The sequence below is a fragment of the Plodia interpunctella genome, chromosome 6, assembly GCF_027563975.2.
Source record: "Plodia interpunctella isolate USDA-ARS_2022_Savannah chromosome 6, ilPloInte3.2, whole genome shotgun sequence".
NCBI lineage: Eukaryota > Metazoa > Arthropoda > Insecta > Lepidoptera > Pyralidae > Plodia > Plodia interpunctella.
In genome coordinates this window covers 4,919,274-4,942,112 of record NC_071299.1, presented here as the reverse complement: position 1 = coordinate 4,942,112, position 22,839 = coordinate 4,919,274, and the positions used below count along the sequence as shown (strand labels likewise).

General features: G+C 32.7%; 1 protein-coding gene and 2 non-coding genes across 4 annotated transcripts in view; 1 reads left to right on the top strand and 2 right to left on the bottom strand.

The window, feature by feature from the left end:
• The window catches only part of LOC128670645 (uncharacterized), an 86,334-nt gene that overhangs the window by 6,392 nt on the left and 57,103 nt on the right, over window positions 1-22,839 (top strand). The window lies entirely within an intron of this gene.
• Window positions 2,375-2,456, bottom strand: TRNAS-GCU (transfer RNA serine (anticodon GCU)). Its single transcript has one exon. It is a non-coding gene; the product is annotated as a tRNA-Ser (tRNA).
• On the bottom strand, window positions 3,801-3,882 carry TRNAS-GCU (transfer RNA serine (anticodon GCU)). Its single transcript has one exon. It is a non-coding gene; the product is annotated as a tRNA-Ser (tRNA).

Sequence of the window (22,839 nt, the reverse complement as noted above, 5' to 3'; positions counted from 1 at the left end):
GTTGCTTTGTTTCAAAACTTTGATGTAATAATGAAGATCTTCTAAAGCATTCAAAATGTCTTGATACTTGATTACATTTAATAAAAAAATATCGATCATTTAGTAATAAAGTATTGATCCTAAACTACGTCGGATCCAACCAAAACATTAAAAAAAATATATTTATGAGCATACAATTTACTACAAACTATTCCAAATGGGATAAAGTTCTATATAACTGCCTTGGGTATAAGATATAATTTAGTCAATTCGGTGGATGGCCGGGTTCAAACTTTTGAGACCACAGCTTTGCACGCTGTAATTTATTCTAAAGTTTAAAGTGTGCATTATACTTTCTCAACCGTCGTCACGTTTCTCGGCGAATAAAACTGTACAGATTCTAAAAATATCCAATATATATTATTTAAAATTGATTTTATCATATAAATTTAGTAGTGAAACAAATTAAATTCCCTATTGTGCGGAAAGAGTATAGGTATAAGAATTATAATAATGGGATTGGTACTACCAGGTATGGTACTGCCTATACCATTCCAGGTACGGTGACTCTGACACGAAACATAGCCACAATATGCAGTAATCATTTCGTGAATATATTTTTGAAACCTAAGAAATGTGTTTATAAGTCTGAGGACTTGTTTATGTTGTTGATGTGGTCGTCAATGTTAGATCATTTACTGCAAATATTTCAATATAAACATGTGAAATATACAACTATGTACTGTTGAAGCAAATATGATTCTTTTTCCCAATCAGATCCAGCGATACAATCCCCATACTTTACATATAAATGAACCAAGTACAAATACTGGGTCAAGCCTTCTCTGCTCTAGTTACGAAAACAAATTGGAAGCAAAAAGCGAAATGTAATCCCCACTTCGATTGCTATCTTTCGACGTCACGTCTCCCTCGTAATTATACGACACTGAAATCGGAAGTATGTGCATCTACAACTCTGCCAATTAAGTTAATGACACAGTTCGCTTAAATAATGTCATTACGTGTTTTATTTAATATAAAAATAAACTTGAAATTTAATTATACTTATCAAAAATTGATAAAAAATATTCCAGTGTGTTAAAAATCGTTGAAATTTCGTTGAAAATAAAAAAAGTTTATATTGTATATAATAATCATATATATATTGTGTATATAATAATCATATTTCATATATATGTATCATATTATATGAAATATGATTATTTAAATGTGTGTGAATCAATTTCCAACTTGTATTCTATAGAATAGAAACGATATCAGTTCAGCAAAGAAACTACAAATACGGTTGTATTTGTATATTCTATTATAATTTTTGATCAATTGAATAGCTGTCACAATAAAATCAATTCCAATTTATAACCTGAAATATTCAAACTGTTCCGTTTTGAACATAAAAGGCTGTCGAATAAAAAAATTAAAAAAATAATACTCAATCCATTCGTAAACCGTTCCGCTTATTCTCAGCGAATAATTTTCACGCGGGCGAACATGAAAGTTATCCTTTGATCTTAAGTCGGAAGGATTTTACAGTATTCTGTTGCGAAACATGAGTAAAAATAAATTCTACATGACTATTTTGAAAAGATCAGATGAATTGACATCTTCAAAGAATTGTGCTAAATCCATACATTTAGTCTCTGATTAGAATGGATAATCCGAAGATTCTATTTGGAATCGAAATATTTTCCGGATAGAAATGTGTATTTCCGGTTAGCCGCTTTAAATATGAATCACAACAAAATGCCACATATGCATTTCTCAAAAGATATAACTTCCTGAACAAACCAGAGTTCAATCAATAATAAAGCGTTCTCATGTAAAACTGACACGAGTATGCATAAAGTCGATGGCGCGCATTCACTCCGCTCCATAATCCGCACTTGATTGGACAATTTCGAATGCATCGAACCGACTTTTCAGTTCACTTCTGCAAAATTTCTGGAATTTACGTCAAAGATTTCGAAGCACATTGTGATTGGGATACCTGTGCACCAGGTTTCAAGAATTTTATTCACATAATTTTCACCTTTGAAAGTTTTTACAATCAAATCTTACAATGGAAAGAGGGATTGTAAAGATATTATGGCCGTTTTAAAATTGATTTTAAATGAATTTTAGAGTTATTGTTGGTATTTTTATCTTGTGGATTTTTAATAAAAATCTTGGTCCAGCATCTCTGGTCAAGGTACAGGAACAAACTTATCAGGTGTTGCTACTTTAAAATAAAATGAATTCTCGAATTTATTTTTGAAAAATTATAATTTTGAGCCGTATGGAAACGCGCCTCACATAAATTCAAGTTTGTTTAACATTTTGAAGATTTTTGTTCTCAATATAGCGTCTGTTCATACAATAAAATAAAAAAAATGATAATCGACGAGGATGGGATTCGAACCCACGCGTGCAGAGCACATTGGATTAGCAGTCCAACGCCTTAACCTCTCGGCCACCTCGTCCTGGCACACCGCACCTTAATAAGTTAAACCTTCACGAGATGTTTGCACAAATGTTCAGCTGGAATAATATAAACTCGCATGTATGAATCGAAAAGTGTTTTGGATATGTTACAGCCGACACAAGTAAACAAACAGATGCACACGTAAAGTACATACGTTTTGCTCTAGTTGTTAAAAATGTGTACATATTTACAAATGTATTGAAAAATCTTATTTGCCAGGTCAGATGCTTTGTCAGAAATTGCGTTGCATTTTTTTAACTTGCTGTTGCTGTATACATTGGGTGACATTCCTGTACTCATAAAAGTTTACGATATTGTGCATTGTTCTAGTTTGTGTAGAAAACTAGTGTACTCTAGTAATCTCCAGATTGGTAGAGTAGTGTTGTCCACTTGAAAATTATATAACTAACTGGTTTTAATAATAATGTTTATTTACTCAGACAACTTTGAACACAAGATATTTCGGATAACTCAGTTTAACTCATCTATTAGGGGGACGTAAAATTGTGATTCGAATTAATGAATACTAATTATGAGAATATATAAACTGTATTTATGCTTATGTTTCATAAGAGCTAATGGTTGTGTATCCATCAGAAGAATGAGTTCTACATTGAGTTTTATTCCAAATACAAAACCGAAGCACAAGTTTACATGTATTGAAGTTCTTCGAATACTTCGAATACAACTCCACAGAGTATCAAGTGTTGCAGTCTATCAGAACTTACTTGTAAACTACGAACTGAGAGAGATCATTTTATCCGTATAAACAAATAAAAAAATATGTTTCAACATAACACTGACATTTCTTGAATTAGTCTTTTACATTACTCTTTTTACTCAATAAATACCTAATACCCTTAGAGGTTTGTATACTCTATTTTCTGAGTTGTCAAAAACTTGATTATTTGTTTGCAGGAATAATCGGTCCACCCTTGATGATGCAAAAATCTCCGCTTTACGGTGTCAAAAGCTTTCCACTGAGAGCTTAATTTTTAGACGCCTTTAAATTAGTGTTTGGGAGTACATTCTAATTCTATTAAATGTCGTATGTAGATACTAAAAATTTATTTTGGAAATAATCAACCTTTGTAAGATTCGATACGATGTTTTTATTTATTAACTTTATCTTTTCATATCACCTTTGGTTCAAACCGTAGCAAAACTAATATTATTCAATACAGAGAATTTTGAGAATAATTGCGGAAAATAAAATAAAATAAACTGACAGTGCTGTGGTAGCCATTAATTTTCTAGATATCAATCAGATGTATAAAGCATTAGTATGTAATCAAAATTTACATAGTTTAATTTTTTTTAAAAGCTAATGCAAAATGATAATCGACGAGGATGGGATTCGAACCCACGCGTGCAGAGCACATTGGATTAGCAGTCCAACGCCTTAACCTCTCGGCCACCTCGTCCTATGACGGCGGAAGCCAATTAGCGTATTAGTAATTAATCTAGTATTTGTACAGCTGAAAATTTAATAGTACAAATGTACCATCTGAAGTCATAGGACTGTTACAGTACTGGTACCTGAATCAGACCAACTATGTAAAATGGGGATCGGAGGTATCTGAATCGTATTATCTCCCATGCGGCGTGCGTCAGGGCGGCCTGACCTCGCCCGACCTGTTCAACACCTATATCAACGACTTGCTCGTGGAGCTGAGCGGCACCCCCGTCGGGCTCAGATTGGATGACAGGTATGTCAACAATCTTAGCTATGCTGACGATATGGTGCTGATCAGCCCTACGATCAGGGGTTTGCGGATACTTTTATCCAAATGTGAAAAGTACGCTATAGATCATAACTTGATTTATAACGCGAAAAAGACAGAAATGGTGGTGTTCAGGTCGGGCAAGGGTCCGGACAATATACCTAAGGTTTGTCTAAACGCTCAGCCTATCAAGATAGTTGATAAATTCAGGTATCTTGGCCATATAGTGACGTCGAACTTACGGGATGACAGTGATATCGAGCGGCAACGCAGGGCCTTATGCATAGTTGGAAATATGATAGCAAGAAAATTTCTCAAAGCCGCACCTGACGTGAAGATTACATTATTTCGGTCTTTTTGTCAGACTTTTTACACCTGTCAACTCTGGACAGACTATTCTTTAAAATCTATGAATGGCGTTAGAGTCGTCTACAACAATATTTTTAGACACCTGATGGGCCTAAAGCGCTTTTGTAGTGCTTCGGAAATGTATACCCAATTTCGGGTCGACTCATTTAGCGCTATTCATAGAAAAAGAATAGCTTCTTTTATGTCGAGAGTCTATAGGTGTAAAAACGAAATTATCCGCAGCCTGTCTACACGACTGCTGACGAGCACAACTTATAAGTGTTGGGTTAAATTGACGCATGGTAATGGGTAGTTTCCTATTACCATTAATAAGTAAATAAGTTTTTAGTGAACAACATTTGATGTTTTTATGTATTTTTACTTTATTTTATATTTATTTATTTTGTGATATGGATTTTGTGTCTGCAATAAAGAATTATTATTATTTGTATCTCCTTTTGGGATTCACGGCACATAGTCCGGTCCTTTGAGAGGCTTGCGTGGGGATATGGATCCAACACGTAGAGGCCCTTTGGAGAATTTTGATGTTGTGTAGGTCTCCCGCCAAAACCCGCTCCCGGATATACCAATGAAATGATATGCCCATGAAAAGGTCTCGGCGGGAGTGTGAACTATTGCAGAATAATGGATAGAAGTACTGGTCTATAGAATTAAATTTGGATGAACTGAGAATGGGCTATTGCAAAGAGTTCGGTCACCTGCCATAATCATGATAACTGACTATTCAGTGGCAGGTGGTGACTCGCCGCTCACTGGATGGGCCCCTCAAATCAGTCGCCGCGATTGGCGACAAAGGGGCAACATTGGCGTGGGCGGCTAAGGGTGTAGAGAGGTGAGTCTGCGGGGCGCGAAATCATGTCATGATCCAGTCAGACGCCCCCGGCATTATGACATTTTACACTTCCACCCTTCGAGCATATAGCTCTCGCGACTCCACTCTGGCCGGCCGATGAAGGCAAGCCAGAGGTAGGGGTCCTGTTACCTCTCGGTTTCCACTCCGACCTTGGGGAAGGAAGGCGGAGGTGAGGAACAGGGGCCTCCCCTGGGAGCACTCAGGTCCGTGGGGTCGCTACTCCCCAACTGCTCGCCACAAGCTGCCCTGCGGGCTTATTATTATTATCTCTCAAAAGTTTCACGGGCCGTAGCCCGGTCCTTTGAGGCTTGCATGGGGACATGGGTCCAACATGTAGAGGCCTTGTGAGATGTTTGATCTAAAATGGTGTGGGGCACGATCCAAAGCATGCTCGCCAAGCACACCACGGAGATGTACTTGCGAACAATTTTTAGAATGTGCAGGACTATTGGAATATAATGTATACTACAACGTATAGGGCTATTGGGTTGAATAGGCTTGTGTATGTGTATTCAGGTCTATGAGACAAAACTATGTCGCCTGCCTGACCAATGTATAAACACGGATAAAATAGGCAGGCGGTGACTCGCCAGCTCTGTCAATGGGCCCCCGAAAAAAGCTGCACGATGCAAAATTGCAGCAAAGAGCAACACTAGTAGAGCGGCTGAGTTATTATTATTATTAATGTAGTCATGATAATTTCTACAAGTATTCATGTCACTTGCTAACAATTTTAAAACTTTGCATTTTTGTTATTGTTAAAAATTGCCGGACAAATTTAAAGAAATTTTGTCTTGAATTCAGTCAATGCTTTTTAAACATTTTATCAGGCGTCGATTAAATAAAATATGTTTTAATTCGTCTAGTAATAGTTTATTCTAAGACTTTAAAAAAGATACATTTATATATTTAGTGTCTGATAAAATTTTAAGTAAAAAGCATTCATCTCAAATTAAATTACCTATATTAATTTATATAAATTAGTGGAACTCAACACAACACTCAACACCATCGAAATCTTAATAATCATTTTGTTATCGTTCTTGTTAAAATATTTTCCGTCCTGACTGAGTGCCTTTTATATATCACGGTGACATGACAGGACAGGTCATCGCATAACAAATGCCACCGTAAACAGCCAAACATTGACAGAACGGAGATGAAAACGGAACCCTTGGCAGATTCGCGACAAATCCCATCTCATATTCCTACACATTCGTACATATATGTAACACAAAGTGTGTGTATATACCAATATCTATCTTTCTTTTCTCAGTAGTAACAGGTCCAAAATGTTTGTAAAACTTTGAGAAATATAATATAGGTAATAATTTGACATGAAAAGGTAACTTTAAAGGTCTAATAGGTCAATACTTGCTGTATCCCGTGGTGTTAACCGCGTAATTATTATTTTTTAAATATACGTTTTTATGCACTGTAGCGCCCATCTACTTTATAAAGCGGTATCGACTATCAGACTTTTTTTGCCAAAGACTACATTCGAATTTCGTACTTTTGGAATTTAATCTCTCTAATAATTTCAATTCCAAATTTCATAAAAATTGACCCAGTCGTTTGAGCGTGCAGAAGTAACAAACATACTTACAACCTTTATAATATTACTGGAATTTGACTTGGTCATACGTGTGTATCATAAAGTTTAAGTATTATTTTATTGTTTAAGTTTTATTGCATTAATTTGATACAGTGCCATTGCTCAGTAAATATTTCAGCCCAAATCGTCCCGCTCAAGGCAAAATGTTTAATAACAAATTTCACAAATTCTGCTTGTTTTGTGGCCGCACTTTGCGATCAGACTTAGGTACGTTAAGTGCGTGTCAGCGAGGATTAAGACGAGCAATAAATTGTCCCGTTTGCCCAATTTATTTTCCTGGTAATCTCCGGGAATTGCAGTAAGTGGGCACCACACGGGAAAACTTCCACTTGTGGTAATTTTTCCGTGAAATTCTCAACGAAATATCTATATTAAAATAAACATACATTATAATACTAGAGTTCAAATGTCATAATAATACTAGAGTGCAAGGACATTACGCAAGAATTGATATTTATACGTGACGCTAATTAGAGCGCCATTATAAAGTTATTAAAAGTACGCGTGTGTAACGACGTTTGTCAAAAATGAAACACGAAAAATTACAGAAAATTCGAAAAAATCATCGCTATTTGCTAGTTAGTTATGTTGAAAAATAACTAACTAGCAAATAGCGATAGATTTTGAAAAATCTGTCATAATGTAAAGAAAATCTTGACACCTAACTAAATACTAAATTATTTTATTGTATTTCATCAAAATATTTTAAAAAATGTCGATACTTCAATACGAATTAAAAGGTTTTATTGTTTGAGATCTGTGAACAAAGAAAGTTCCAATTTAAAAAAAAAGATTTTTTTCTTACTCTGAACCTTGTTAACGTTGCCTACCGCTGAGATTTATGTGGCTCTTTATCAGGAGTACGCACACTGGTTATACCGTCTGTAAGTAAATTATGTAGGTCTCTGGTACATTTTATCTATTCATGACGTAGGTAAAGTAATACCCTTGTAGATGAATGAAAATTATATCATTGCGATTGCCTGTATGCCTGCCTGCTGCCTGAATAGAGAGATTTATGATACCAAAGGACGCGTTTAATTAAGTTATGTAAGTTAAGTACTTCTAGGTAGAATATAACAGATCTCAGGATTGAATAGTTCAAAGCGTAGCATAGGCACAACAGTAACGATATATCTATCAATGTACAAATACTATGAGATCTCTTAAACAATTCTAATGATAAAAATACCCGTCTAAGTACATATATTTTGAAAAACGTCTCTATTTTGAGAAAAATCTACATAGTATTCTTAATTTCTTTCAAAAACTTTTTGGGAATAAACTAATAAAGTAATTATAGGATGTAAATCCTTCATTGGATATATTTCTAAAATGTACACAATATAATAATTTGTTAAACGGTAGACCGTATTATGGCAAATGTAGGTTTTGACTACTACACATGCACGAAATACTAGGAAAACTTTCACGTTCTGATAATGGACGCAACATGATACTTTCGAAGACACATTATTTTACTTCCAGTAATATCCACTCTCGGTGGCATTATATTCCCAAGCGAAATACGTATTTGTTTTGGTTTCAACAGATTTCAATACCCACGATTTGATTTTTGTCAGGTTTGCGGCTGCTTCCGTCGAAATCTTTTAAATGTTATTTGAATTTCTTACACTAGATATTGTCTTAAGATTATTTAGACCGGATTATGTTGTAGCATTAGAGGATTCACAACCAATATAATATATATTTGGCTAATTCTATCATATTCATATTTTTTTATTGAATCCTACCAATGTACAATGTAGCAAACCATGCCATGTTAAGATGGTAGAGAAAGTAAAGATTTTTTATTTTATTTTATTTTTATAAGATCATGCATTAGAAGCAACTAATCATCTCATAGTTTTCTGTTTATTTCATAAGAAATCCTCTAATGATAGACATAGTTGAGTTTATCAGTGAAATCTTCAATAAACTTCAGCGAGACTGTAATAAATAAAAACCTATCAGTTGAAAGTAGAGACAACGATAATTCTCTGTCGATTGTCGAAACAAATATGTTTCTTAGACGAAGACAAAGATTTATTTACGTACAAAACTGACTTCCGATAAAGAGCCGCTGATTTGTACAAATGTGGAGATTTCAGTCCCGTTTTGTAGACTGGTAATCAATTTTGTGATAAAATACTGTTAACGAAATTCAGGCGATTTACGTCGAATAACAGCTTGGCGCCAAGATGGCTGAATTGTGTATCGGTAATGGATATCAATCAATGGAAAAGTATGGCGCGGGGTGTCATTTGTTTTTTTGTGTTATTTTAGTAATATGCGGGAAGTATTTTACATGGGCTTTGAATAATCCTAAAACGGTAGTGTTATATCATAGACTTGCTATATTGCATAATACTACATTAAAATATCTGTAGTGCGTGCACATATTTTAAATAAAAAGCTGATTATAAAATACAAAAATGATACAATGATACAATTATAATAAGTATTTATTATAGTAAATCTATGTATATAGATGCAAGTATATTTTTTAATATTTTTATTATTTTATTCAATCTTACACGATTAAGCGAAGATGAAAGGGTCAAAGTTATAAGGCCCGTGAATTGATCTTGTTGACCCTAAGTCCGAAGTGTCTGATAAGGAGCAAGTTAAGTCATTAATCTAATAAGTTATTTATTGTTAGTGGAGTTTATCTGTCTCTTGTTTATACATTATTTTGTTGTGCTTACATAGAATTACGAAATGCAATTTATTATGGAAAATCCAACCTAAAGAAGATGCTTGAGATAGAAACTTTTCATAATATCTCATTATTTTTTAAGGTATATTGAAATATGAATACAATTTCAATTAATATAAAGGGACAAAAGATACTGATACAGAAACTGTATACAAAAAACATCTATGTGTAAGAAGTAAATAATATCGGTAATTTTAAGGAGGCTCTGGATTCACATAAATCAAAGTGTTTCCGTGTTTAGATAAAATCGATATGCCAAGTCGAAAGGAATCGAATGAGAAAGGACGGGGATTCTGTGAATGCGAGTTATACTGAAATAAATACGCTTTATATTTTTTAAGAAAGAATTTTACCACGTCGTAACATAAAAAAATACAAACATTATTTAATGAGTATATTAAGTATTCATTAAATACGTTACAAGCAGCTCAGAATCAATTACAATGTTAAAAACATCTTAATAAGCCAATTATAGTAGCTCACATAAATTAGTAGAAAATGAAATAATTTTTCAATCATTGTTGTTTTCGTTTTGATTACTACAATAACTCTGTTTTATTGGCTGCGAATTGCTTGCTTTTCAACATTTAATGAGAAGTAACAACGGTAAATTTCTAAGTGGATTGAATGTTTCCAAGCATTTCAAGCTATTTTGTACTGTTGCAGTAAAACTGCCTAGCTTAAAATGGTTGAAAATATTGAGCCCAACATGTTGGGCTATTTTTTTTATTTTAGTTGTAACATAATTGCATACCCAGTATCAATTTTATTTCAGACACTGATTAGTAGATACCTATATGAAACTATACAAGCGTTTACCTGTGATCGTTCTCACTTAAAACCTCGTTTTCTTCTACTCCCTTAGGAATTTCACCAAAATTTCTCTACCTAACAAGGTACCTGTACACAAAACTTGAGCAGTTATATGCCTGCATTATTTACCTATTAATCAGCATCCAATAAGGGTAAAAGCACCACCATATCATAGCTACTGCACATAAAAAGTAAATAATATCGAATCTGGGGCTTTGACAAGGAGTTCTTGGAGAGTTAGCTGTGCAAACACGAAATTAATTGTGAAAGCCAGTGGAAGCTATCTGAATCTATATTACGGTTTGGCTCCAGATCCAGAGATTCCTTGTAAATCAACAGTGCCGAAATTAATTACTACATTTATTTTAACATGCACCATAAATATAAAAAATTGTGTATATCAAATATTCATGATTCCAAGCAATTGATTGCTTCAATATTAACTAATATTATCACTTTTTTTTCTGTTTGTGATAGAGTTCCGGATAACATCTTAGTTTTAAATATTTTAATAATTTTAGAATATATTGCTTTAAATGTCATCCACGTGTATTTACTATACCCCTAGTGTATTTATTTTCTCAAAAAGCTCGACCAGCACACTATAGACACAGACACAATCAGTCGTGTTTGCTGCGGCGAGTAGGACAAACAAGGAAGTAATTCCAACGAGCTGAGTTTCGCGCGAGTTTTTGCAACCATGTATTAAAATAGCAAGTAAAATTAACAAAAACAGAGTTATATATGAATTTATAGTTTTCACTAAATGCATGTATTTAATATATTTTTTGTTCACTCTCTATTATATGCCCGCTATTCCAGTTGATTCTTGAGCCTTAAAGCGTTGGAATTTTTCAGAAACATTTTGCAAAAATTATGTATTACTTAGCGGTTTTTACACGGGTAACTTCAGGTGTCTCTGGAGAGATTTCATCCGAGTAACGTCATAAATAAATAAGCAACTCCGAATTTTCACTTGCGTAAACAAGATCGAGGTTTAGTATGGTAATACAAATTTGCCTACTTTGGCTTATATCCAAGTCTGTTTATAACAATGTATTTATTCATGAATCAATAAAATCCATCTGTTATACGATATCGTTGTTAAATCATATCATTCGTTCATTGTTAATATGAAAATACATATGAATTTCTGAGTAAATGAGCGCGTTCATTTGGCAACTTGTGAAGACACACTTAATGGAATTAATTGTATCACAAAATAATGAATGAACATAATGAACGACGTAAACAATGTTTTCAGACACTCATAAATTCCGATTTATAGGTCAATTACGTGGAAGTAAACGTATATATAATTTAATAATTAATTTATACTAGAAATATATTGAACCCATATTGAGCCATGGGCTCATGAAACTCGGTTCTTTGAAGCGTTATCGATCAACATGATATTTTATACTTAGTATATGATTTTGAATTTCAATATCTAATAACTTCAGATATATGCAATATACCCAAACTTGTATTAAATAGATTTTTTTATAGATTTTATAATTCTTTTCATTGTATAATTTTCTGTTGCTTTATTATTAAGTTTGATATTTTAGTGTAATAAAAATGGTTTATGCCTTGCAATAAATAAAATAAAGTTATGTTATTATTTCTATAAGTATCTTATTTGATCTCGTTGTCATAATTGTGCCGAGCGCCACACTTGACATAATGAGGATCGATCGTTGCGTTGAAACCAACACAACGATGCGAATGTGTAATACAATACAAACGTATTTATACAAACTTGTACGCAGGCCCGACTGAAGGCAAACTAAACGCAAAGCAAAATAAAGCAGCTAATGAAAGTAAATAAATCTCACAATACGACACTAATAAGCATTATATAGTAGATTTTATGACCGACCCAATAGACCCAATTTCATGACTTGTATGATTTCTTTATTGTACTGACGAAGGAATTAAATGAATACAAAAAGATTCAATAGACTTTTGTTTGGATTTGTAACTAATTAAATATATCTTCTGGTACGATAAAAAATGTTTGACAAGTATTCGTACCTTGTGCTACAAAAGTGCTACATACCATCTACGACTATGACTCTATTTAGGAATAGTGATACTAGATAGCGATGTTTTGGTTGTAGAACTCTTTTACTATTATTGATTGTTTCTTGTGAAATTATTTTTAGTCATACGATTATTGTATACTTTTGGCAAATATATTATTAATACACTAAATATAATACTATTTTATACTTTGAAAAATAAATAGGTAATATGGTTCAATTTTAGGATGTTAATTAGTTGAACCTCATGTACAATTTTTTATAGTCAGCTCATTGTTTCTGACAATAATAGAATTATCATTTCGAAGTCCAAAAATCTCGAAAAATGCAACAAATTTACTAATAAGCATGCGAAAATGAAATGTCTTTAATATTCTAATATCGCAGACAACTTTAACAGTTATCTTATCAGAAATGTTAAGAAAACAGATATGTTATTTTAGGGAACTATGTCAACTCGCTTTACTGGGGACCGATAAACTTTGAAGAGTGCCCCGAAGGAATACCTATCCCTCAAAATATTTACGAAGACACGAGACTGAACCCTGTTTGCCGATCTTCTTGAGGTGATAAAGCGTTTTTCATACTCGATTTTTCAATATATTCTAAAATGTTTTCTGCAATATTTTTTTCTTAAATTGTGTTTTACTATTCAATTGCGGCAATATGATTTTTTTATGCTAACACGGGGAAAATGTTATTTGGGAAAAAATACGCCTCCATGTGTAAAGAGTTTTATCTCATTACGTGAAGTATCCAAAAATATATATTTTTTTAGTTTCTACTTTAATTTATGTCATAACTTATGAACGTTGTTTGCAAACACAAAATTATTTCTTTACAATAAACATTTGTATTGCACTGGTCAACTTTGACGTTAACTTTAAACTGCACAATAAAAAACGCAATGTACGTCAATTTGTCTAATTTTTTTTTAAATTCAACGTCAAAGTTAGAATAACAACTGGAAACAATGATTTGTTTATAACAAACTACTTATTTAAGAGAGGAGGTCGGTATTTCCATAAGGTGAAACCATGGGCCAAGTAATGGCTTTGTTGTTTGATATTGTATCTCCCGAGATGAAGGCAAAATGACGTGGATTTGGAATAGATAGACGCTACGCAGACCATAGTGATTTATTTGATAGACCCTTTCATATTCGGACCAAATATTTTCTGCTCCCCTCCTGGTTTTAACACCGTAGTTTTAGCAATTTATAAATATTTGAAATATCTATTGAAATATATTTTTAACAGGTTAATTTAACAGGTCTTTTATTGTGAGAGCCATTGTTAACTGGTTTCAAAAAATGTGGTCTCAATTCGTCGTGTACTTTTGTTATCATATTATGTATTGATATAGATTGATTGATTGATATAGATCGCAAGGTACACACATTGGAAAAAAATACTGTGATAATCACAATATTTTCAAAGCTGGGATAAAAATAAAATCATACATTTTTAGACTTGTCCAAAGACTTCATGCTAAATGATACGCTAACCTAGCTTTAGTTTTTTATGATTGTTGAGTTTAATTTATAATTTTATTGTTTTGAAATAGACTTTCCATCCAATTTAAATTTAAATTTAAATATTCGTATTCAGCAGCATTGTTACAGTCTATGAATTATCACAATGGTCTTTATATTTAAAAATCTATTTTATCTAGAGCATACATATTTTTTTTACATTTTTTGAACTTGTCGTCTATCCTATTTATATTATTTACATATAAAAACAACCACTAGCTGGCACTATGTGATAGCTTACCGTAATAAAACATATTTTATGCTGGCCTTTACAGCGGCAGTCCACCCAAGGATCAGTTCTTGATAACCGCTCTTCAAATGAAACGGCGTCGAAATAAGAATAATCCGGAGGGTCATAAACCTACACGAATTTTCGAGAAAACCATTCGAAAATTATAGTGCGTACAGAGACGGGTATATGTGGATTAGAAAAGGACATTTTTTTTAATTTCTTACATCTTTTCGCTTGTAAATATATCCCCAGTGGAATTTATTTGAAATGATAATATAATTAACAGGTAATAAAATGAAACTGGAATCTGATTTGTGGTGTGACCAATAACACACACACACACAATGCCAGTGTTAACAATGTGTTGTGAAAATTAATGCTATCTCTCTGTAGCTTATCTATTTTTAAATGTACAAAGAAAGACTTATGACGACCGTAAAATAAGTTATTTTCTATCACGATAAAATCTGGACGTGATATGCTTTACTTATAGTGAATTTAAAAAAATATAGTCAAGAAAGTAAACACACATAAATAATTTGGAAACATGATGAATCTTCTCTTCGAATAACATAATTAATTTGTGAAGTTTTTGATTCATCAGAATATTTTAGCATAGTTGATATAATGTAAATATTAGTATGCGCAATTGTTATAATATCTTTATAGTCTAGGTTTGCTCTTGTCTGATTTTAATTTTTTATTATAGTTAACACCAACTGCTGCACGAATCAATTTTTTAAAAGATGCCTCATTCGTAAGTCCTCATTGAAGTCCAAATTAGCCTATCAATTCTTGCGCGGCCCGATCTGACGCGATCCTATTGTTGTTCAATTGTTTTTATTATCTCCAGAATCGAAGGGTTAATGATGATCTGTCGTGTTATTTCTTTGTTACACTTGGTCCGATTGGCTAGTTTTACAACTTTAAATGATTTCTTAATCAATTGAAAAGTGTTGTTTGTGTGAAAACAATGAAAATTATTCATTTTTCACAAAAAGATGAAGTACATTTTTGGCTCGTTCATTTGAAAATAAATTACCTAGTAAAATTGGCGCCGGTCCATTTCCACCGAATCGAGTTTCACGCACCATCATCCCAAGAACCGAACAAAAAATTAAAACGATGATTAATGATTCGATTAAAGTTAATGGAAAACTGTCTTTTCAAAGTCATGGCTCACTCAAAGATGAGGTATTATAATCAAAATGTGACTACGCTAAGATATTTTTTAATAAGGAAGTTAAGTGCATAATTACTTTACGATCTCTTGCTGTTGTACAACTATTACACGCAATGATATTAATTAATTTAAATATTAATTGTGTAAACAATTAAAAATATTTTTACTTTATTAAAATAATAACAAAAATAATATAAATCGGAAGTGATATAGGTAGATACTTAATCTGAATCGAATTTCAATTATTTGGAATAATAATTACACTAATTGAAACGCAGCGGCGCGTTTTATTGTTCGCGGTGAATAAATAAATGATTCGTTTTCAGCGAGTGGACTGGCCAAGTAATAAGTTCCGAGAAATTACACAAAGGGAGGACAAAACACTTCGTTTTATGAGTTCTTTACAAATTTTTAATGTCATATTCTTTATAGGATTCTTAATTTATCAAGTTATGAGGTAGAGTATACAAAAAAGTTGTTAGCTCACTTCATAAATTACAAAGTCAATAAATTTGGTGTGTTGAACAGCGACGTGAAGTAACACATGGACTTTTAAATCTTGTCCACGAAAACATTAATCTATTATAATTAAGTATCGCTCATGAGATATCATATATAAGTAATTTCCCGATGTGGTTCTCAGCTATTAGAACATCGTGGCTTGGGTCTCGTATCTTAGTTATAATTATCCAATCCTGTTTTCGAATTATCATTCGTTTATTTATTGGAATCTTATACAAAATTCTACAATAGTTTTAAGTAAGCAAACAACAAATGCAATGCCCCCAGTTAGCTCAAAATTTTGGGTTTATTTTAGGAAGAGCTCAGAAACACCAGTAATAACGTAAATTATTTGGAAGAATAATTAGTGTACTAAGATGTGAATAAGAAGTGTACTAAACACCATGTTTACTGTGTGTAATCAGAGATATTAATCACCGCTTGCTGATGAAGTATAGTATTTTATAATATATTTATTTATTTATTATATATATATATATATATATATATATATATATATATATATTATAACATACTATACTTTATCAGTACCATACAATACTTCAGTAACATACTATACTATATTACATATTGAGAGCGTTAGAAATTTACGCTATTAAGCTATATATTATAGCTAGGTATCTTTAAGAGATTTTCTATGATATTCTTTTTCCATACTCACAAAGAAATTAAATTTTATTTGTCATCAAATTTGACCAGCACCCTTTTTTTTTAAACCGGCAGATCGCGGATATATAGAAATATCCGACAAGCTTTGTATTATAAATGCGTATCTGATACGCTTTCAGGGCCAAAACTGAAAACTGGACTGGACTGGAAATTATATCCGACAGTTGAAAATGCGAACAAATAAAGGTTGCTTAAGATAAATGATTCCCTGACGGGCTTAAATTTTTTCAATTTCGTGACAGCTGTGCATAAGTCAAAATTGGCAATTTTTTGTTGACAGTGTCAAAGTTATGTTTATGCTATAAACATTTTAGCAGCTATAACGTACAGCGCTTCACGGGTAATAAAACAAATTGCTCTTGTTAGGGCTTGAGGTATAATATACATTTCTTAGATTTACTCATAAAATTTGCAATAAAAATATAATGTTATGTTTATATTTTACAAGCTTTTATTCAGTTGTAACTATGTGATGTGTTAATCACATAATTAATTTATTGATTGTGCTTTATTGTATTGTCATTTATCACCAGCGATTTGTTTTCTGTATTGTAAGTTATTTAGGGTCAAAATCAGCTATTTTGTTTATTTTCCGAATTTTTATTGGATATGAAGTTGAATCACATAAACAAAGAAAAATCAACAAAGGTATTTTCTCTACTCGAAAATACATAATTTCAGACGTTATTGAAGCGTGAAATTATATCCAAAACTTTGCCTTTAAAATCTCGGTCATTGTATTATCACAAATAAATTTGAAAATGTTTTAATCCCCGCCACTTATCACGTTAGGGCATTACTCTGAAATATGAGAGTGTTCAGAGTGGCGGGCATTCAGCGAGGCGCCGGCGGTTGATGGCCGAATTAACCCCACCCGGTCGGGTTACCAAAGGGGAGAAATAATACCTCTCCAATGTTCCCCAGACACGCAATTAAAATATTTTTGCTGCCATTGATAATTCGGAAATTGAAATTATACCTAATAGATTACAACAGTTGTGTCAAAAATATCAAGCTTGTCATAATAATTAAACATATTTCACCATGAAAATTAGCTTCTTTATATACATTATATACACGTATATATACGTGTCTTTACCATATAGCAACTGCGTTCAGTTGCTATACGGTAAAGACACTTAGAGCAAACATAAAAAAATTAAGACAAAAGTGGGAGCCATTTTCTTCCCAAATAAATGTCAACAACATATTTCACACGAACAAGTTAAAAACTTGTGAACATTATTATCGAATGGATCTAAGGGTGCGTTGCATCGGTCAACTTTTACATTAACTTTGATCTGTGCAGAAAAACGCAAAGTATGCCATTTTATCTACACGACGGCGGCGTAAAGTTAAAGTTGACTGATTAGTTTTTCAAATATAAACTCAGCTTAAGTTTATAGGTATTTGAAAATAGACGTTAAACCAAATATTTTATTTTCGCAATGGTCAATCGGATTTTATTATCACACAGACATGTCATAAAGCGTATACGTATATGTGCTATATTTGTAGCCTGTCATTTTATGAAGTCGTTATATTTCTATTGTCACTTTTATCGTAACTTTCCGACGATCCTGAAAGTAAAAGCGATCATAAATCAGGCACCGAGTTTGGATAGGATAAAATCAATAGGAAAGTGAGCCTATGGAGGGACAAAAACTGATTATCGTGGAAGAAAATAAAGGCTTTTATATTGAACCTTTATCTCCCCGCTTCTGATAAAGACAGGCCCTGTTAATGACTTTTGTAGTCAACCATCCTCGGAAATTGGTTTTCAGGTCTATATTAATACTACTGATTAATTGAACTTGCATAGAAAAGTATTTGTCATGTATTGTATCATAATTTTAAAACAAATACACATTGGCAAACTATCTTAGATATGAAAAACTATAATCGAAGTCGCAGTTCATTTCAGGCGCTATACAGAAACTGATGCTCACAGAAAACGGCTGATATATTTTGGCAACTCCTTAAAATATTCAAAGTCAGAAAAACATACTTTTCTTTCCCAGTGCATTAGCATATTTTTGTCTGGTTGCGATCCGTTCACGTTCACATGATGTTAGCCCTGTCCGAACGGTGTCGAGTATGTGGAAATTTGGCTCCGATGTTAGGAGTGCCAACCCGAGTGCAAATTATGGAAATACAAAGTCATTGAAATATTAAAGGCGATGGACGTATAATGTAATAAAAATATTTGTCAACTTTTCCGTTCCTTCTGTCAAATATTCGCGGTAACGTTCTTCTTTTTCGTTTCGAATCGCTTTTTCATTTGTCTTATTAAGTTCCTCCAACATATAGGCAATCGGACAGTTTGAACATAAGTTTGCATAAGTAGGTATTTCAAGAATGTATTTTCACATTCAAAATGTTCCTTAATTGTATGTTCATTCGTCAATTTAAATGCGTTAAATACAACGACTATCAAACAGATTTTCATAATACCTAATTTCATCAATAAAAAAGTTACTAATGAAGATTTAGATAGACATATTTCTTAAAAAGTAACAGGTAATTCCACAAAATTATCGCGACGAAATGTAGGGTGAAAATACCTAAAGTTTTCCCGAGTAAGCAGAACCAATACAATACGGCCGCGTCCCAGTCCCAGGAATTTATTAATAAAGGGTATCTAACAATATGCCAATGAATCATTTAGTGGCGCGGATTATTAGTTCGAATTGTCGTGATTATCAACCATTCACGTACGGTAAATACTTAGTAATATAACTGGTACGATTTAAACTTGTTGGAGTCACAGATTTATATATTATTTAGGCCACTTATAAAATAAGAATTTTTGAACAATAGTGCAGTGTAGTGTTACTTAAATTTACTTTATTACATACTAGCATAAATATTCCCACGGGAACAGTTATTGTTCTGGGATGAAAAGTACCATATGTACTTTTCTATTCTTCAAACTACATCTATGCAAAATTTCGAGAAGATTGGTTGAGTAGTTAGAGTTTGAAGAGGTAATAAACAAATTTATCTTCGCATTTATATTAGGATGAAAGACCCAAAAAACAGAAGGTTCAAAATTGGATATGTTCTAACTTTATATCTATGTCGAAAGGCTTCAGCGAAGTTGTTTGATTAATGAAGATAAGTTCGAGTGGCGCCGATGCTTCAGTGGTGAGAAGAGCAGTGCCGCTTTTGTTCTAAAATTACCCAGGGCGAATTTCGTGTGGGGCGCCCTATATGTAACTGTAGGACGGTCGTCTATTGTGTGTCCTAAAAAGCTCATTCATAAAACGGAGCAATAAACCCAGGCGTTATTGCTCCGTTGCATGGACGTAGTGCGTTGAAGTTGATCCGTCGACAGACGTCAAAACAACGGAGGACGACGGAACAATCGCACCCGAATCCTCGGTTACGCTTGCGTCGCTCCTTTAACTATCTGAAATTTTAAGGGCAGCAAGGCCCTGTATTGTGCAACTTAATAAACGCGTATTTGTAAACCTGCGATACCCTTATGCATTCAAGGCCCTGAGATGTCGCCCAACCACGCCCTGCTCTAACGGTACTGGGGAAGAGTTTCAGGTCGCAAACATTCTTGGGACCGAGGCCAACAAATGCTTGTCCTCATTAAAGTTGCTAAGCCATATCTCAGTCGGGGAAGGTACTAAGACTTTATATAAAAAAAAATCTTTGTAAATTGTTTCAATACTTTTTCATCAATTCATTTCAGTCAGTGTATTTACAGAAGTGTATTTTGTTCATATTCAGTTCAGAAGTAGGTAATATGAATGAAACCAATGACTTGAATGAGAAATATTCACAACATGTAACTTGTATAAGAAATATTGACAACAACAAAAATAGAAATATCGAGAGAATTCCGCTGATTATCCGGAACCGTTTCAGCGTATCCCAAGGTTTATACTCTTTCTGGTAAAGTTTTTGGTGTTGTTTTATTCTTATATTCAACAGAATAGCGTGTTTCTATACTCCTTATCATAGTGGTCCATTATTGTATGTACTTAAAAAGCTGGTTTTCATTTACAAATGCGTGTCTATTTATTTATGTAGTTAGAGGTTTAAGATTGCAAGGATAGCCGGTGGTCCCACTGGGTAAGCCACAACCCAAAATAGCTTACCAACGTTTGTCAATAAATTGTATTGTAAATTAAAAAAAAAAAAAAACAATCCCAATAGTAGTTACGAAATAGTCAAAACAAACGAACAATTAATAGAAAATATAAATTGAATGAACTGCCAACTGCAACTGAATTCGTTAGTCCTAAAAATGCATAAAAATGTATGGCAAATCTATACATATTACAAAACGGTAAGTGGGCTATGTCTGTACATTAGGAGACATTAAAGAAAAATAATGTGGTCTTGATGGACTAATAGAAGCTACAACATTTTTTTTAGAATTCTTGTCTGTCTGTATATTTGTTTGTGCAACACGCTAAAACTACTAGATGGAATTTGGTGTGATTACAGTTGTATAGCGGAAGGTCTAATTTAAAATCTATTATAGGTTTCATCGCGATATGTTGCTTAGAACCTGAGATATCAACAACAATAAGTTATGAGCGGACGCACAAAAAAAAAACGCGGGCGAAGCCGCGGGCTAAAGCTAGTTTTAAGTACAACTACTTAAAATCAAAGTAATCAGCGTAAATAATTCACAATAAATTTTTTACCAAGCGAATCAAACGATTTACTGCTTAGGTTTTATAGGACTATAAAAAGACAGTGATGGTTTCACCACAAAATGGAACATTCTTATTTAAACCCGGTGTACGGGTGGGGACGAGAGAAAGAATAACATTAACTGTAGTTACTTGTAAAATTACCGAAAACTGAAATATGGCCTACTTATTCAGTCTAAAATTAATTGAGCATATACTTAGTTGGAGGACGTCGGTTGGGAGCCATTTCCAGCCGACATTAAAATGGAAATTTATAGTAGAATGGTGGTTCTGAATGCCATTGTTAGTTACAATAATAGATTTATTTTCTTAGTATATAGTTTTTATATGTATATATACAATAGTATTATTTTGTAAATATTTTTTATAACTATCAGTTGAAGTTTATTTTATAAAGTACTTATTAGGTTTTAAAAGTGAAATGGTAGTATGAAAATATATTTATGGAAATAAAAGAACGTATGAAAAAAAAGTTCAATAAAATTGAAAAAAATCAACATAAATCACAATGGTACGTAGTCTTCGTCAGACATAACGTTATTTTTCCTTATCCCGTTTTTACCTCAAAATATCGAAATCAAATTGGCAAATTACGTTTTCGCAAGCTGTTCGCTGCGGGTGCAATATCGATATCAATAAACATACACAAACAACCTGAAACATAACGAAACGCCTTATGCATACCAAATGTTTTTCCGTCGCGGATAAATTCAATATTAGGCAAAACCCAATTGTGTAACCGTTCATAGATCAAAGAGAAAGTAAAATAAGCAATGGTAGTAGGCTCGCAGCGCATGAATTAACCAAATATTAGTACTACTATGTATTTGGCTAAAATATGAAATACTTAATAAAATATTAAAAATAAAAACAAAATTGTTCTTCATTTAATGTTTGACAAAGAAAGAAGTTTTGTTTTTCTTTTGTTTTACTGTTGCTAAATAGATTCATTCTAGTTCCTTGATAATTCTTTGTTTTCTTTCTTAGCTATCTCGCTTGAATGAAGACGTGTATTTTATTTTGTTACTTATTTTCTAAGAACTTTGTTTCCGTGAAAATAATATGTTTGTATTTTTAATAAACATTCATGAACAACAGCCCCTGAACGGATGAAATAGGTATGCATAAATAAAAAAAATATACGAATCTCACAAAATTTAAATAGGTTCTTCATGGAATTTATGAAAGGAAACAATTATATTTCTATTCTACTATATATTGTGTTATCTAAACCTTTAAATTTTTCAACTCCATTTTCCTCGCCATTGTTGTAAAATCCTAACATTTTTCAAACGCTTTGTTCTGTCTAACAGAATCCCATATACTTTAACTCCGTTAATTACAGTTTAGCGGAAAAAGAAACATATTTAATATAATCTAATAATGTATTAAGCAATACAACAATGCAATTAAGACATTTTAAAATT